Source organism: Coloeus monedula (genome assembly GCF_965178545.1).
Source record: "Coloeus monedula genome assembly, chromosome: 1".
Taxonomy (NCBI): Eukaryota; Metazoa; Chordata; class Aves; order Passeriformes; family Corvidae; genus Coloeus; species Coloeus monedula.
Genome location: NC_138781.1, coordinates 146,331,731 through 146,349,348, shown reverse-complemented (window position 1 = coordinate 146,349,348; position 17,618 = coordinate 146,331,731).

The window sequence follows — 17,618 nt, the reverse complement described above, 5'->3', positions numbered from 1 at the left end:
TTGGATTAACTCTCAGTTTTGCTCAACTTTATCATCTCTCAGACTCTCTCTGGGGCTTCTTCAACTCAATGGCTGGCAACCATGTGTATCTGCTCCCTGAATCATCCACTAACATCTGCCTGAAATACTGAAAGGCTCACATTTTTTCAGTGGATGTGAGAGGTAGAACTGGCCAAACAATTCACGTGATTTAGAAGTTCTTGCCTGATTTCCAGAAGAGACTCCAGCATGGCAAAATGAAAGCCCTGTGAATTTCTGTGAGTTAGCACTTCAATACAAGGCTGAAGCAGTTCACATGATCACTGCCCCCAGGGGAGAATACGCAGAAGGGAACTTTGGGCTCAGCCATTCCAGAGTGAAGTCTGTTGGCCTGGACAGACCTCTGATGAAGGTGAATCAAACATGAAATAAAAAGCTAAGCTATCCCAGGGAGCTAAGCGAATGGATCAAGAACTGGGAAAAGGAACCAGTGACAGGGCATAAAGTCAAAGGAAGATCTGGGAGGCAATAGCATCAAGGAAGGAAAACTGGATATCAAGGAACAATGGGCAAAGATGGCTAAACAAAATAATTCAGAGCCATGATCCACTGTGTTGTAACCAGAGGTTCATGAGTCTCACTGCTCCTGGGCAACAGGTTTCATATTCATTTGCTTGAAATACGTGTTTTATTCCTCTGTAGGTATGAGTTACCAAAGGGATGACCCTACAACAGCTGTGGTTGTCAATCTCTTACCTCACGCGAGCCGGACATGTTCCAGTACTGCTGTTGAGCCATGAAGGAGACAGCCCATCATCACCAACACACTAGGAATTGCTCTTCTTTGAATTCAGTCTTTTAAAATAATTTAAAAAAAAACAAACCCAAAGTACTCTCTTTGGAGACTATGAATAAGGTCCATTTGAATAGACATAAGACTATCTGGGCAACTTTACGCAGTACCTTGGCATTCAAGTATGATGAGACAATCTCAACACAGTGCCTTGAGTGGAGAATGGGGCTGCAGGAGAACTCAGGTCATGCTCAGATCAGCTCAATCTTGTTCTGGAGAGCTGGATCCTGTTTCTGTGTCTCCATTAACAGAATTGTTACAAGATGCTGCCAGGTCATTTTAGCTATAATTTTTAGAAAAGGTCATTTTTTAACTTCTCTGTTCAGCACTCAGCTTGAAATGCCCAGTTCTGATTAGGAGAACTGCTGAGTCTCGATGGGTTCATCTGAAGGTAACAGGGGTCTGTGCTGCACGCATCTAGTACAGCCAGTCTCTGGTAGTGCCTATTACAGACTGGTAGTAGTGCTTTATAATGCTGTGCATCCTTGAAACTGGCATTCTTGAAGTCTTAAGATAGGCTCTTAAATGTAGTAGAAATATTTTGTTAATGTCCCTCTGTCTCATCTGCAAGTGGTGCTGCCTTTACCTCAAAGGAGTGCTGTCAAGATATTTTGGAAACTGCTTGGACACCACTGCAAGGACATTTCTTGATCATCTTGTTTATAGAGAAGCTTTGAATGGTGCTCCATAATAAAGAAGTTAGGAATTTGTATGCAGTGACTGTACTGAGCTGCTGTGCTGCTGCTGGTATCACTGGCAGCATCTGAAAGATTCAGCTAGTCCTGCAGCCCTGATGTGCAGCTCTGCAGCATTTGAACAGCAAGGGTGAGGTCTGTGCCTCTTTCTTCTCAGCAGCATTTAGCATTGCAAAATGGCTGTGTCTGAGAGCAAGCTGGCTTGACATTTCTGAGTGGAACAGCTCTCTCCCTTGGTTTGCTTTGTGGGGTCGATGTGGGAAGCAGATAAAGCAAGATGTAAGAACATCTGCTTGTTGCTGTGGTTGATGCTGTTTGAAACAAGGGTCTACAGCACCAAGACCTGTGCAGGAAGCACCTGAACAGGATGTATATGAGCCAGAGCAACAGACATCAATCAGTGTCTGGCCAGAGGACAGACTGAGTGGAAATGGGAATCTATCCTAGTCTGAGTGACCTGGAGTACATTTTGGGTGATGTATTTTGCATTTAGGTGATAATGCTGATACTCTAAGAGCATGCTAAAACTGGTTGTTGCAGACACATCAATATACTAAAAAGTGCAGGAGAATTGTTGGCCTACATTTGATGTCTTCTATAACACACAGTTGCTATCTTGATCAGGTCCTCAGTAGCACAGAAGCACAAAACAGAGAAGCACCAGCTGGGAGCTCCTTCTGCATTAGGCAGGAGGTTGTCCCTCAGCCATACTTGAAGCTCCCTTCAGCCTTGTGCTGCTTGTTGAACATCATGTGGCTTCTCAGTACTTGATCAGATTGTTGTATTTGACAAGTGACCTTGGAGTCAAGTCAGTGGCTACTTGCCATCCCTTGTTAAATCTGCCTGTTTTAGGATCATTGTAAAACATTAGATGGATTTTTGGTGATTATAACCAGTTTTCTCTTTGGACAACATTCTAAATTTAGCACATCTTCTCCGAAGCTTAGGAAAGCACTTTCCTGGAGCTGCATCAAACCCCAGCACTCAGTGTTTAAAATGCAGTGTTAATGCTTGTTGGAGATGATGTTGTAACAGTTAGAAGCCTCTGTCACGCTTTGAGTGATGGTCTTGTTTTCTTGAAATCTCTCTTAGCATCTTGGAGATATCAAATTTTGGAATCAAACACTGACTTTAATGCAGGAATGCTCCCCATGGGCCCTGATGTTTTATCCAAAAGTCCCAACCTCTGTATACAATTGCTGCTGTTGATTTCCAGTCTAGGGGACTGTCTCAAATTCGCCCCCAAGTTTGGTGTCACCAAAAAAGCTCACAACTCTTTGCAGCTAATCAGAAAGAAGGGCTGGGTATTAGGAGATCATCTGAATTTGCAGACACTGAAAGAACCCTTGATTAGTAGCTCTTGAGCTGAAGATTTATAAAGTGATTTTATGTATTATATTCCCTTTCCTGGAGGGACTGAATCCATCACTTGACAAAATGAGACACCCCTTTTCTAACTTCTCTCCATTCTGCAAGTTCATGCTCCCCAGGGACGGGAGGAGTTCCTTCAATGAAATACAAACAAAAAGATCAAGATTCAGTTGCTACATGGGAATGGCAATCAGTATTTTCACTCTTTAAAACCTTTAACATGTTTCAACCCTCTTATTCTTGTTTTCTAGGTGAGGAAATTGCTTTGGCTTAAAATTTCCCAGAAAGGCCTGGGTAATCCTGTTGCTAAAATATAGAATTACTTTGTGTAATGGAAAGCATGTGAACTGAGGAGCCAGAAAGTGCCAGCTCCTGGATTGTTTCCTCACACAGTCATAATGGATACGGATTAATTCAGGGAACCTCTTGGTTTTGTCATGAAGGACGAACTTGGCAATCACGTTGTTGCACCTCCAGCTCGGGAGTATTTTGATGGAAGTGAATTTTTGACATAAAGTTTATATCCAAGCTCCTTTGTGGCCCCATGTGGAGAATAAGATTTAGTATCAGGTAAAGGAAGGAATCCCTGCTCTGAATGAACAGCCCAGCTGTGTGTTACTGTTGGGCCTGTTGCTAATGTTATTTCTGATGAGGCATGTTTACTTACTTTCACCATGACTGCCCGGAAATCCCATGGCAAGGAATGTCAGAACATTTGCCAAATCACTACTTCACCCATCAAGCTGATTGTTGCGTGTTACTCGGTCTGGTTCACATTAAGGGTTTGCTCCATCACTGCCTTTGCTCTTTTGGGGTATATTGATTACTTGTGGTGGGTTTTATAACAAACAGCCCTTTTTAAGGGATTACTCCCCCCTTTTCTCCCTGAGCCTGTGGCATGTTAGTAAATACAGAACTAATCTTTTCTACTTCAGACACAGTCCGTCTAAGGCAGTTCATCCAAAGGAATCAAAAACAAACTCTTTCCAGTGGTTGATTATTATAGTATAATGTCTTTTGCAAAGCAAACAAAAAAGAAACAGCTTACCTATAAAATGGAAGAAATATAATAAAATTGAAAGGGTCTTAATTTCTTCTCCTGACAGGTATCAAAATTTCTTCAAGAATCAGAAGTCCTGCAAGCAGAGGGAGGCTGGTGCTGCTTGAGAGTGGGCCTGTGTGAAGGGAAGTTTTGGCAGCCTGGGGTCTGGCTGGCTGGGGGTGCACACAGCCAAGCCCCCTTGCACCAGCACAACCAGGAGGCTGAAGTGTCTCCAGGGGTTCCTCCAGAGCACAAGAGGAGATTTGACTGATAAAGACAGGCCTGAAAGGCTGTCTCAGATCTGCTGTCTGCAGTCCCTGTGAAATTCTGCAATGGACAGAGGGGGCCTTTCACAGCCTGGGTTTGGAAGTCTGGCATCCTCCCCAGCCTCAGATTTAACAATTTCATCTTACGTCCAACCTCAGGTGAATGGCAAAAGCATAAGGGATCAGAGAGAGTAGACTGTTGCTTTGCAAGAAAGAGGCAACACTCTTGGAACACTCTTGATGTTTTATTATTGCTGCTATTTATTTGCATAGTTCCACATTGATCCTGCTGGTTTTAGCTATTGGTAAAGTATGAGCTGAATTAATAGAGGGGTGAAACTGCTGGAGAGTACATGCTCCAACAATTAGTTGTAAAAATGGATTACCTGTTTTATTTTTACTATGCATGTATTGCATTTATGCCTAAATTGGCCTTTTGTAGTGCTTCAAGAATTCCTGAGTGTCTTGCAGATAACTTGAGAAGGAAACTAGATGGAATTGTGCTCTATGAATCCTTTAAAATGGAGGAAGACACCTTAAAAAGTAATCTTTTGAAGTACATGTGTGCTTAATTTTACTTTTTAAATTCATACTGGTCCCCTCAAAAAAGTGTGAGGACTGACAGTTCAAACAAAAATTCTACTTCAGTAGTAATAATCTGTTTTCTGAAGGTGCTACCTTGTAAAAGGTAAAATGTGTTTCTTGCAGGAAGACGTTTATATGCCAAAATTTATGTGGAAATTACTGTCAGTGAGGCAAGAAGAGAATGTGGAAGAAAGATAGCTGCTGTCACCTGGTAGTTTGTGCCAGTCTTCTCTAGGCTTTTTCTATTAAATGCTTTTCTCTGAGATAATGGATTTAGGGGTGGGATGATAGCAAGAGGTGCAGCAGGCTGAGTCTGGAGGTGTTTTCACCTTTTGAGCCAAAAGTAGTGATAATAATCAGCAGTGGTACTGAGAATAATGGACCTGGAACTTTGAGATGAACCAAAGAAATCTGAAACCTGAAATTAGGCTGTGATGAAGACCTTTTTGGTGTTTTCTAAGTCAGCTCAACAGCTCTTCATTAATGCAGTCTGACATGTGTTTATTTCAATACTGTGATCCATAACAGCTAACTCCAAATGGAAGCAAGAAACTCAGCTGAACACAACTTGGCAAGTTGCTGCGGTGTCTGAGTTATATATGCTCTTCCAGCTACATGGAAGAGGTTGCAACAACTTAAAGTGGAAATGCTCAAAGCCCTAATGCAAGGTTTCATATTTGAAACATGGAGGAAGATTATGCTCTGGGCATGGGCCAGAAAATGAGAGGGAGGAGCTGACATCACGTTAGCTAGATTTGAGCTTTTGTTGTCTGGAAAAAGACCTGATAAAGAAGTAAGTACAACCTCTGTAACAGCAAATTGTGTAGCTTAGGCCACCTAGAGGGACTCCCTGCTGTGCAGTCCCATTCCCTGGTGTCCATGTCATGAAAGTGGCTGAGAGCTGTCAAGAAATACAGTGCTAGGAAATGTAAAGAAAATATTGGTGTTCAGCTCTAACCTGCCCCAGGCCTCTTTCTTGGCATCCCCTCACAAGTCCATTGTCTCTCTCTGTTCCAGTCTCACAGACCCCTGCCCTGTGCATGTGGACTGCCAAAAACAGAACAGGGACCAAAACCAAAACAAAACCAATCAACCCTGGAGAAATGGCTTTTAAATTCTTTGTTTGGTGAAAGGTGTCTAAGCAAGTGATCACCACCTTAAATTTACTGTATGGGTCCTTGTCTCTGCTGGGATGTTTGGGAGTTCGGTTGAAAACGAACTGACAGAAGTAGCATTGATGGTAAGAGATCCTGCAAGAACTAAAGCAAAACCTCAGGACATGCAAATAAACATCCATTTCTTGGTATTTCTATACACTTACTTGCTGCTGCTTGTGAGCAGCATGGTGCAGCTAAGAAATCTGATCCTCAGGTACTGCCTAACCTTTGTGGGGATGGGAAGGGATACAGTGCCATTCACTTGCTTCCTCCATTTAGGCCACTTTTCTCTAGTGTTTACTATCATCATACAGCTAATTAAATATGCAAACACTTATTATAAATTATAATAGCTATCAGTGGGAAAATTCAGCTGAAGATAAGTCTCCAAATTTTCTGCTGTAAATCTTGATGCATTGGCTCGCTGACACGTGGTTAAAACACAGCCGTAAATCTCTTTGTGAGACGTGGTGAGGAAGGAAACACAGGAGTTTTTCATCACAGCAGTTACAAGGAAAGGGCTTGGAGCTCCTCGCTGCTGCCAATCCAACCCCACTGGTGTCTGAAGTAATTAATGAATTCCTGTTTTTGTACCAAGGCTGGAAAGTGATAAAAAGAAACAATCAAGTTGCTTTTACCTTGATTCCTGTCACTGAGAAGTTCAAACACCCACAAAAGCCTTCAGATGTTTTCACTTGAGTTCAAGTCAAACATTGCAGTTTGCGGTTCCCACCCCCCACTTTTTGATCTGGAGTATGATATGATCAAACTGTTTGCATCTTTACCTTAACAGGAGGCGTATAGCTGAAATGCCACCATTGAAATACATTTAGGTACTGCTAAAAATCTGTCCAGGTCCAAAAATTGCCATTGTCTTCAGGAAATCTGCACTAAAATGTTTTCTTACATTTCTTGCATTGTAAAACGCAGACAAAAAGGAGAAGGAGTATGGAGATACAAGGCTGGAAAGAAAGATGGAGCCATGTCTTTCTCTTCCCTAATTTGTGTATGATTCTAAAATCAGTTAATACAGGACTGCTGAACATGGTGGTCCTGTCCTCCTCCCACTCTACTTCGAGGGACTCCTGAGCATCAGCCCAGAGGCTCAGCTTGATCTGGTGAGCCAGTTTGCTAAATAGCCAGAAACGAGATCCAACCAAAATCAGGGGGGAAAAAAGTATTTTGTGCCTTTTGGGGAACTAAATTAAATCCCTTGGCAGGCATAGATGGTACAAGAAGGGGGCTACAAGAAGGGGGCAGTGGTGCCAGCTGGGGGCTGCCAGCCTCCAGACCTGAAGGGCTGAGGTTGAGATCCTGCTCGTGGGAGCTAGGAGGGGACAAAACAATGGGAGTTGAAGCCCTTGTCAAGCTCTCAGTGGGTACTCAGCAAAAGGCAATTCCATCATGTAAAGGACACAGGCACAGAGCTGCAAGCTGGAGGCAGCCATGACGCAGTGGATTTTGTGAGCAGATCTGGAAGAGAAAGCCAGCATGTTTGGGCATTACAAGTGGGAGGCTGTTCCCTGTGTGCAGTGTGGGGACACAGCTCTATGAATGGAGGCATTAATCAGGAGCACAGCTGCAGCACCGGCTCAGGAAAGCTGCTTGGTGCTCGCTTGTGTCCCTTCCATTCCATCAAAGCTCGAGCATTTTGTTGAATAAAGGCATATGGGACCAATAAAGCAGATTTAAGGAGATGGAGTCCAGGTGGCAAAAGCGTATAATGGGAAGTGACTTATGGGAAAATGTTGCATTCGAAACTCCTCTGTTGGTTTAGGTGACCCTGTAAATCCAGGCCCTGCTTTTAGTCAATGGGACTACTCATGAGAGCTAAATTACTTATGTTGCAGGATTGAACCTACTGAAAGGAAGACTTTTCAAGGAGGTCCAAATAAATGTTCTAACTCATGCTTACAGTGTTCTTAGTTTTTAGCATGAGCCCAGTTGTGAACACAGACAAGCAATTTGCTGTAATTTGTATATTTGGTTGGCATGTGTTTACAGATCTGGATTTATTTTAAAGAACTACTTTGCCCCTGGTTTCCGTATCCTTTCCTTAATCCCTCTCCACAAAAGAAGCTCAAACAAAACCCCCATACCTTCCTTCCACCCCCTTAATGGAAAACTTGAAAGCAAACCCTGCACAGTACACCTTTCATATGCACATAGGTACCTTGCAGTGAAATGAGAAACAGGAGAAGAGCTCTGCAGTAACCATGACAGAGTGTGCAAGGAAAAAAATAAGCCTTCAGTAGAATACTGCTTCGTTAGATCTTAATAGCAGAAAAAAGACCCCTAGAAATAAATCCTCAGTATGACTCTCATATGAAAGAGAATCTTTCCACGTTGAAACCAAATGTTCAAAACCTCTGTGCTTTGTTGTATTAATGCCCATAATTTATTCTTCTTAGAAAATATCCCTCACAGGCTGTTATAGCACTCAGTGTGGTACATCATAATAAAAACAACTTAGAAGGCAAAGAAATTAGAACAAAAACAAAACTCTGAAAGCTTTAGTGAATAAAGACTTGCAGGGGGGTCTGGAAAAAGGACACAAACGTTGTGAGAAATCAAAAACAGAAGATAAATTGTAAGCAGAAATAAAACTAAGCTTTGTGAACAAACAAGTCCTTTTAGAATTCTCAAGGAGTTGTATGTAAAATTGATTTGTGCAGCCCAAAAACCTTCACTGCACAGTCATTCCTCTCTGCAGCATCCAAAACTGAACAAGCCAGTTCCCTCTTGGGTTTTTTTCCCAGAATCGAGTACATTTCAGTGCAGGAGCAGCCGTCACTGTGATGGATACCTGCTCAATCTAGCACTTGTAAGGCCCTAATCCATGTTGCAGTTGTGCCTGTAGCTTCCTCTCACAATGGATTTTCCATGGGCTTCACACAAAAAGCAAGGATGAGTTGTCCAATCACTTGAAATAGCTTTTACACCCCAAGTGGAGACAATAAGAAATAAGAAATCATTATTATTTTTTACTTGTAAAAATGTTGTCCAATTTCCCCAGCCCCCAAAAGATTGAGATGTTTATGTTTTCTGGAGATTCAGCTTTCTTTCCGGGAAGATGAAAATCCAAGCACTATAGTAATGGTGGCCAACCCACTGATCTTGAATTACAAACACTGTATCAACAACCTGGGTCATGACACAGCTTGGACCCACAGCTGCTTGCTGGCACAGTAGCTGGTGGGTGGTCAAAATTCCTCACTGTGCTCCAAAGGCTGGTCTAGGTGTATCACCTGCAAATCCATGTGTATTTCCAACCCCTGTCCTGTAGTGGGACCCCTTGGAAGTCCTTAGTCCTTCCTCTGTAAACCTTTTCCAGAGTTTCTTGGCTTCTCTGTTCTCTACAGTACATTTGCTGTATTTATGGCTATGTTTGTTGGCTACTGTCACCTATGGATTGGTGTTAGCATCTGGGAGTGTGCAATTATCATACTATTTTTTATTTAACCTTCATAACCCTTATTCCTAGTGCAGTATCTCTTGTCAGGCCTTTATAGTCAGGTTTTAACACTGGACTTTCTGTAGCAGGTAAGAGCAGCCTTGAAATTTGTTGTGTTTCCTTCTTTAGGGATTTTATTAATTTGGTCCCTAGTTACTGTTTAATTTAAGAAATTTGTACATCTTGTTCAGGATGTAGAGCTTTACTTCACTTATACATATTGTACCAGACTAGGGACTTCAAATTGTGTTAGAATAAAGAGATGTTGTTTGGGATAGGCATAGGGGATTGGCTTTGGGAGAAGAAAACCAGTTGAAGGGAAATATTGAAGGTGTAGAGAGCAATGTTTTAGTGATAAGGAAGGTAGATAAGGAGCCATGGTGTCAGCCCTCAAGCCAAGGAGCAGGGTCTTGGCTGATGCTGGCAATGCTTTGTTCTTCCCTGTGGCTCTTTGCTGGCCTTATCCAGCACTTGGAGTGCCCTGTATGATGACCAAAGTGATGAAGCTATGAGCTATCTCAGCTAGTTCTAGCTCTCTCAGAGGAAAACTGCAGCCCATGCAGAGTCTTTTCATGTTGGCCAGGGAGAACTAAGCTTTAGTTTACAATCTTTTTGAGTCTCCACATATCCAAACTTCGTCTTCCCACACACATTTACTCCTGGCTACAGTTTACCCTTGGCCATTTCTCTTCCATCCCGAACTCTCCATGGCAGACACCTTCACACAGGTGGATCCTGCTGGTGTAGGTTTGTAAAGCTGTGGTATTTTATAACTGCTTGTAGCCTGGTATGCTGTGGTTAACAGAGCCCAGGAAAGGAGGATTAATATTTTGACATATGATTTTTAGAAGCTCTGGGTCTGATGACTTTTCAGAATGAAGATACATTTTTGCATAAACTGAGGATAAAGGATACCATAACATCCCCACTGGTGGGCAAAGTCTAGTGGTAAAAAAACCATCTAATGGCAGGAAAAATGTTGTTTAACAGAAGTGGTAAACCTTTGGAGTTTGAACAAAGCTTTTATGTAGCTGTAATACAGTAAATGAAGGGTTAAGAACAAGAAAATATGCCAAGGCAAAGTCAGAGATACAAGACCACATAATCCATTCAGATTGCAGACAGAGTAACTCCAGCCATGCCTAGAAGTAGCTGGACAAAGTATGTTTTTTCCATTAGCTCAGCTCGTGCAATTATGCTTGTACAGAATTATATATTTCTGCACAGTTCTGGCCACAGAAGCTATTTCTTCATGCTCAGACCTGTTTGCTGGAGGTGAAACTGAGCTGGGTCATTGGAGCTGCAGAGAAACTCCTAAAGAAACAAAACCACATGAGGTTGTACTTTGCAGGGGGTGGATGGTTGGATTAGGCAGTACACTAAGTAGTCCCCCAGGATATTTTTCAACTGCAATGCAAGCTCAGTGATCAAATATGGAACAGATTAACAGGAGGAGGGGTTGTATATTTCTTGTAAGTCACAATCTTCTTTTATTCATGACTATCTGCAGTGCAATTTTTTTGAAGTGCTGGTTTTTTTGTGGTTGATTTTAGTGCTGTAATACCCATGGCATATTAAACTGCCAGTATAAATTTCTGATGAATTTATTTGTATCAATACAGTTTAAAATGACTGCAGAAAGTGCAGGCATAAAAAGGAGTTATGTTCAAAACGTCTTTATTTCTAGCAGTCTGGGATATCTGTAAACACAGCTTTTAAAAATAGGATTTTAATGTTAGCTCCAGAAATCCATATATAGGTGCTCAATGTGTGGCATGATTTAATTATATAGCTACTCGCTCTGATTGCATGAGATCAAGAGATGTTCAGATTTCTGATTCTGATGAGAACAGCTGCTTTAAAGCTGAGCCTGTACAATTTTTTATCCTATGTGTTCTGAATATTGAAAAAGAAATATTTTTTATCATTTTCATTAACCTTAGCTACACATGAAAGCATGAGCCTATGCCCCTTACAGTGAGTATTCTCCTCAGTGCATTTATTGTACAATCAGATTCCTGAATACTAATTTCTGAACCTACGGTACCTGGAAACTTGTAATTTTTGTTTTCATTAGTTTGGATGTTTTGCACGATCAAAATAGGACCTTCGTGTCTGAAATTTCCTCCATGCATACCTGTGCAACTGCAGCCCTGCCCTGATCTGAGCAACTTGTGCCTTGCTGGTGCCTAAATCCTAGTCCAGAAAGCAGATCCAACATCTCCAATCACAGCTCACTGAGGGTATGCTGGAGAGGCTGTTTGGTATTTTCACAAGGGCATGTAGTGATAGGGCAAGGAGGAATGGCTTCAAAGTGAAAGAGAGCAGGCGAAGATTGGATATTAGGAAGGAATTTCTCACTAGACAAGTTTTAAAGTCCCCTTCCAACCTAAACCATTCTATGATTCTGTGAAAATGCCGTGATGGCCACAGCCTGTAAAAGCGTGATGGTGGCACTGCACAGACTGCCTTTTAGGGATCTTAAATAACTCTTACATACACATTTAAAAATTATGTGGTTTTGGGTAGAAATCCATTCCCAAAGCCCTTCAGGACAGGCACCGGCTTCCACTTCCATCACTGTGTGTGCCTCTGCCCCAGGGCACTGCCCCTGCTTGAACTATGGTAGTTAATTCTGACCAAGCATTACCTAAAGCAATACCCACTGCTCCCCATGGCATCTAGGGACAGCAGCATCTGTTTTGCTAAACAGCCTGAATGTGTTTATACAGAGTGAGAGTTGCCTAAGATTTATTTTAATTGAGTATGACTCAAAAGAAGTGAGTAGCTGTATGACCAAGAATGCTGTGGTGTTAAACTGATGTAAAGATCGACCAAAATATTTTTAGGTTGCAATGAATATATTGGGAAATGCTAAATCTTGCCAGTTCCTGCAAACCATGCTGAAGTGAGACTAAGTAGGGAAGCTTGTGCTTTTCTCCAAATACAGGTATATATTAACACTGTAAATTGGAGAAATCATTCAGTTTAAAATGCAGTCGTCTTTATTCAGCAGACCACTTGTAACAATAAGTTTAAGCCCCTCTGCTGTAGTATAGATTCTTTTTCATGGGGCAACAAATAATTAAAAGCGATAAGCTAAAATCAAAGGAAAAGAAGGAAAATCATATTGAAGTGAGATGGGGCTCAAAAGTTGTCAGTAGCATGGCAGGCTGCACATTAGCTTCTAGGGCAAGTGAGATACATCTTTTTTTACATGGAATTCAAACAAGTATTAGGGAGCACAGTGTTGGGAGCAGCCTGCTATGAGGTGGAGATCTGCGAGTTTGCTAGTTTGTTTCTTCTTTGATACTTTTTTGCTCCCTTTGCTCAGATATTTTGCATCTAGATATTGCAGAATATATGTATATTTTAATTTGCTTGTATTTGGTACTGGTACTCTAACTGGATTTGTATCTAATATTCTTTGACCTCACATGCTGATACCATATTTTAATATTTCTCAAACACTTGGAATCTGTCTGCATCTGTGGTCTCTGTGCATTATCATGTGCTCTGTGCTGTCTTTCCAGCAGTAGCCCTGTTTCATTTATGATCCAGGACCTGATGCCTATGCAGTAGCTCCTCAAAGTTTTGATTTTATCCTACTTTTCAATGTTCCCTCTCTTGAAAGACCTGATGTCAAAGGAAGGGGCAATAGGGAACAGGGAGGGTGGTTGGGGAGATTTCACAGTGGAGTTTGGAGTTTTTTGGGGGGTGGGGTGGGATTTATTTCAGGACAAGAAATTTGCTTTCCCAGCATGTACAATACCACACTTTTAATGAGAGAGATGCAGGCTGTGTGTGCAGCTGTGCTGAGGCATTGGTGTATGACAGACAGCCATGACCACACTCCTGGATCTGGCTGGGACTGTGAGCACCTTTTAAAACTCCCTTCCTTTAAGATAAACCTGCAGTGTGATCCATGGTCAGTAAGGGGCTCAAAGACATCCAGTGAAGATGCTCTTCAGAGAGCTCAGCTATTAAGTGTGACCAAGTTGCACACAGTGCTCAGTATACACAAAGATCTCTTAAAGATTTATAACTTGACAAAGTTTGTATGGAATTTGGTGGGGATGAATGAATGTATTCATTTCACAAAGGCCATTCCTCCCTGGTCCCCAAAATCTGGTCTGTTGCTCCAGGCTGTGTAAGCCTGAGATCAGTTTATGGAAAGGACAGATAATTTTGTTTAACATTAGTATAGAAAAGAATACATTCTTTGTTTTAACCTCAAAAATGTTTGGTGTATTTTGCTGTAAACTAAAAATAGATTAAAAACTCCCAACTCTTTTCAGCACAAAAATGTCAGTGCAAATGTAGGTTTGTCAGAGCAATAAACAGCAAAAATCAAGGTCTTACAAAGGAAAACTTGGCTAACCTGAGAGTCACACTGCTATTAACTTTCCCTGTAACCTAATAAAGAATCACTCTGAGGGCCCATCATTTCACCTGCAGCATTCACTGCCATATCCCAAGGTAAAGGTGATAAATTCTGTCTTCACCCCCCATCTCCAGCCCAGCTAGAGCAATATTTGGATTTCATGCATGGTGTGTATTGACAGCCACTATTTTATATCCATTTAAGAAGCCTTCAAAATACTTAAAAAGCACAGTTAAAATAAATTAATTTATAATAAATTTATTAGGAATAAACAACTTGCTCCAATCCATAAAAGACCCAAATGCCCTGCTCTTGTTATCTGGATGCATAAATTTAAAATTATATGCACCCTAGCAAAGGTGGCCTGAGCTTGGAAGTATCTGGAAGTGTCAGCCACTGGAGGCTAGCTCAAGAGTATGGGATTGGAAATGGGGGTACTCTGGTTTTGTAGTTAAATTCCTAAAAGCAGAAAAAGCATTCCAGATAGCAGATCCGAGTGAACGACTTTGCAAAATGAAGAAAATAATCTTATCCATTACTGAATAGCTCTATTAAATAATGAGAAAAAGCTCAGCACCACCTTGTTATCTGCACATGACCTCTCCTGAGGCATCTGTGGCAAAAAATAGAAAAGGAGAAAAAAGGGACAGATTAAGCAAGCTCCCGGGAGTGCCGCATTTGAAAGCAGAGCTTCAGGACAGGGACACTTTCCATAGAGCCATTTCAGGCAAAGGTCACATGTATGCATATAAAATCATTCCTGAAAGCAGCGCCTTTGTCCCCCAGCTATGTCCCAATGGAGCCATTGTCCTGCCGGGGCAGCTGGCACCCTGACTTGAGCCACGCTGCACCGGGGCCGGGCCCAGGGCAGCCCCCGGAGCCAGCCCGGGCCCGGGGCACCCCGCGACCTCCCCGGCACATTCGCGACCTCCCCGCCGCATCTGCCGGAGCCGCTGCCAGCGCCGCGGCCAGCCAGGAGGAGCTTCAGACATGGAGAAAAAGGACCCTCTGGTACGGTAGGAGCATCTGCCCTCCCCTTCTGCCCTGTGTGTTTTCCTGGCTTGCCAAAGTAGCCTTAAAAAAATACCATTACAAGAAAGTCGGGTAATGAAGAGCATGAATGTGTTTTTGCAAAATGCAACTCGAACTGGGATTTGGCAAGTAGGAAGTCCTTCCAAAATGCATTCAGGGGTGATGTTGGAAGAACCCTGATTCATAAATAAGAGAAAAAAATGATTATTTAAGGCACAGAGAAGAAAATGTACTTTAGAAACCATAGTAGTTCTTGTACAGCTTGTTTTGCCTCCTGAAGAGATCTCCTCTCTTAACCTTTTTAATATAAACTGCTTTTCATATATATTCTTACCTTATAACAATATCAAAATTGGCATCCAGCACAGACATGAGCAAAGTATCATGTGTTTTGTTTATATTTACCGCCTACAGTATTAATATTATGCAAGTACATAAATATGAGTTTAGAACTCCTACATCACTCCTACATCACATTTATATTAAAATTTCCAGTGTCTGGAGCTTCACTGGTAAAGTCCCGGGCTTAAAGGCAATCCGTCTCAATAAGGTTCCTGTTACAGGTACCTCTCCCTAAGCATTTTTCTCCAGGGGAAATACATGGATTTCTTTAATCAGGCTAGTAGCACCTCAAGGATCTGTATTTTTTTCTGTAACTCCCCGTGCCACAACTGTAAAGTGCTGATTAGAGAGGCAAGTTGATAAGGCGCAATGACACACTGCATGCCTCGTATTTCCCCTACTCATAATGAACTCATAATGGTTTTGATTATTCTGATTTTGAAGTATTAGTCTTGGGTCCTTCTTTCAAGTTTCTGTTGCTTCTGATTTGCTTAGATTTTGGTTGTGATTTGCTCTAATTTCTGCTGATCTATGCAAGCTTCCTGTCAGCATGTGTCAGTGCTGTGCAGGCTGTTCCTTATTGCCCCCACATCTGTGATGGAAACTCTGAGCTCTGCAAGTGGAATTGGGACGCTGACTTGTCCAATTAAAAACAAAAAAGGGAAACAGGGCATTTCAGGGGTGTCAAAGTTTACATGAATGCTCCAACCCTCCCCACTGGATGTGCGGTGGGGTGTTGGGAAGGTGGGCTGGGGGCTGGCAGAGAGCACTGGCTATAGGGAAAGATAGTGGGGTGTTGCCTGTACCTAAAAGAAAGCAAAGGTGACTCTGCCCCTAACATTGGCTGCCCACAGGGGACCTGCTGGACTGTTCAGGGACAGATAAAGACATTTGTAGATTAAGAGCTTCTCATGAAGTGCAAGGCTGTAGAAATGTTTCCTCCTAGGAGGCTGGCCTGTATAAGATGTTAAGAAAACAAAGTAGTGCTCCATTTGTGTAGTAATATTTATTCTACAAAATCCTAGCTTATTTCAGAGGCTGTAATATGAAGGTTAAACTGTGAGTTTAATGTCACTGCAGCAGGGAGGTTTCCAATTATTCATTAAGGAAGTCAGCTGAGTTTGAATGCCAGACAGCTAAAGATAGGTTAGCACCATTCTTGAAAGCTGGAGCTTTTCATAGCAGTGTCTGCACTTCAGCCTTTACCAAAGGATGCCAAATGAATCCTTTGACATTAGCTGAACTGGAAGTGGAGGTAATGAATATTTGTGATAGATGAATGAAGGGTGGTGCATGAGACGGCTCCTGGCAGCGCTGGGCTAGCACCAGCTTGTCTGAATTCCCATGTGCCATTGGAAGTGCTCATTCGTGGCACTTCCCCAGATGAATGGACCACTTATGGAAACACATCAAAACCTGATATTGCTGACACACCAGGAACACTAAGTGGTTTTCAGTTGCTTACAAAGCTGACAGCATCCTTGACCTATGACACACCTTGCTGGATGAGGGGTTTTGAGCCTCCCAGCATGGCTCTCCCCATGCCACCCACACCAGCCCAGCTGGGATGCACCCTCCCTGCTCTGGTCACTGTGTGAGATGAGAAGTGTACTTGTAGGGTGCCAGACCAAATGATCTCACAGGCTTTCTTTGTCTCAAAACCCATGAAACTGTGTGTGCTCTACACAGAATAAAAGAGAACAGGGTCACTGTCACTTTAATACACAAAAAAGACGTACATATAGAAATAAATACATATTGGCTCTATCACTATAGGAGAACTATTTTCCTGTTGTGTACAGTTGTTTAAATTCCATGAGAAAGATTCATGGTAAATGGTCTTTTGTCCTGGAAGGCTTCATGTTTCAAAATATTCAAGTGACGAACTGCTTGGAAGTTCTAGTTGGTAGTGATGTACATGAAAAATTGGATTAAAAGAGATTAAAAATACAAGATAATAGCAGGTATGCTCAGCTCCTGTCCTGTTGCCCTAAGCCAGACAGAACTTTTCTCCTATTGCAGATGGATTACATCTGTGGCTGGGAGATTGTGTCCTCAGACACCTTTCTTTCCCCTTTTCCCAGTTCTTCATTCCTGGTTCCTCACCTCTCCCCACCATCCCAGGCAGCACTGGGGGATGACCAGTCCATGATAGCCCCTCTCTGCTGCTCCCTCCTGCTCACACATCTCCTGGCCCTGCCGTGGGGCCTTTCCATGGGCCGCAGTCATTCAGGACAAACCTGCTTCTCTAAGGTATTTTCTGGTGGTTGCAGGGGAATCCCTGCTCTGGTGCCTGGAGCACTTCCTCCCCTCTTTCCTCATTGACCCTGGTGTCTGCAGAGCTGTTTCTCTTCCTTTCCCCCTCACTCATCAGTACCTGCACAGCACTTTCTACCCTTCTCCGTTTTGTTCTCCCCAAGGCACTGCCATCTTGTGAGGGCCTCAGCCGTGTCCTGTG